This window comes from Rosa chinensis, chromosome 3 (assembly GCF_002994745.2).
Source record: "Rosa chinensis cultivar Old Blush chromosome 3, RchiOBHm-V2, whole genome shotgun sequence".
Lineage (NCBI taxonomy): Eukaryota > Viridiplantae > Streptophyta > Magnoliopsida > Rosales > Rosaceae > Rosa > Rosa chinensis.
In genome coordinates, this window is record NC_037090.1 from 31,884,667 (window position 1) to 31,886,551 (window position 1,885).

Genomic DNA, 1,885 nt, shown 5'->3' on the forward strand with positions numbered 1-1,885 from the left:
GTTCATGCCTCTGCCGGCGTAGAAAACTGGGAGCTCGTCCTGTCCCTCCCGCCGGACGATGGCGCAACTCACCGCCGATACCGATACCGCTAGGTATATGAACAGTGTCTCTCTTTTCACAGGGATAGAGAGTAGTGGGACTGCCGCTAGGTAATCCTTCAAGCCCTGAAACGCCGTCTGACACTCTGGGTTCCAGTTGATAACTTTCTTGTGAGTCGTTTTGAGGAGCTTGAAAAATGGGGCACACCTGTCAGAGAGCCTGGAGATGAATCGAGAGAGGGCGGTTAACTTGCCCTGGAGGCACTGGACGTGTATCTTATATTCAGGGTCCGCCAGGTCGAGTATGGCCTGTACCTTGTCCGGGTTAGCCTCGATTCCTCGTTCACTGACAATATAACCCAGAAATTTGCTGGCGGTGACGCCGAAGAAGCATTTTTCTGGGTTGAGGCGCATGCCATAGGCCAGGAGGATGGTAACTATGATCTTGAGATTTGCCACATGTCCGCTGGCTTTTATACTTTTGACTAACATGTCGTCCACGTAGACCTCGATTATCTTGCCCAAATGTTCAGCGAACATAGCATTCATCAGCCGCTGATAAGTTGCACCGGCGTTCTTCAGACCGAAAGGCATGACATTGTAGCAGTACAGCCCTTTGTCGGTGGTGAAGGTGGTACACTCCTGATCGCTGGGATGCATCTTGATCTGATTGTAGCCGGAGAAGGCGTCCATCATGCTGAGGAGTTCATGCCCGGCGGTCGCGTCGACCAGCTGGTCAATGCGTGGCAGAGGGAAACTGTCCTTTGGGCATGCCTTGTTGAGATTTTTGAAGTCGACACACATCCGCCACTTGCCGCTAGGCTTCTTGACCATGACCAGGTTGGAGATCCATTGGGGATAGATTACCTGGCGGATGAATCCAATGCCCTGGAGTTTGGCGACCTCTTCTCCTATGGCGCGGTATTTCTCCTCGTCGAAGGCCCTTCGCCTCTGCTTGATGGGATGGAAGGATGGCTTAATGGTTAGTTTGTGTGTGATGATTTCGGGAGAGATACCTGGCATGTCCGCATATGACCATGCGAAAACGGCGGCGTTGTCCCGCAGGAATTGAGTGAGTTCTGCGGCCACCTCTGGGTCTAGCTGAGCTCCTATGCGGACTGTCCGCTCTGGGTGCTCGTCAGAGATGCTGATGACCTTCAACGATGTTTCCGGATTGACCGGTTCCTTCCTCACGTATTTCTCCTCCTCATCCCTAGGATCCTCGAAGATATCTGGTGGCGGTGCCTGATTTCCTACCGTTAGGATTTCGTGGCGGCGGGTTGACCGCGCAATGGTGGTAGAGTAGCATTCTCGTGCCAGTTGCTGACATCCCCTGACACAGCCCGTGCCGTTGGGTGTGGGGAACTTCATGAGAAGCATGTATCCGGCGATGATGCATTTGAGCTTGTTGAGTGCCGGCCGTCCTATGATGGCGTTATACGAACTGAAACAGTCCACAATTATAAATTCGGTATGTACCTCCGCCATACATGGACTGGAGCCGATGGTTAACCGCATGTAGTCAGAACCCAGCGGCTGAGTGATATCGCCGGAGAAGCTAAGCAATGGCTCATGGTCTTGTAGTAGTTTCTTGTTCCGCTTAAGGTTGTTGTAACAACCGCTGAATATGACATTGACAGCAGATCCGCTATCCACCAAGATTCTTCCTACTGACCATCTGTCGAGAATGGCATCGATCAGGAATGGGTCGTCATGGGGTAGATGTACTCCGCGCTCCTCCTCCTCTGAGAAGGTGATGGGCTCCCAACCAGACTTTGGGAGTTTGGTGGATCTCTCGTAGCGGATGTTACAGACTTCCTTTGGGTGATTGGCGCGTGCGTAACGC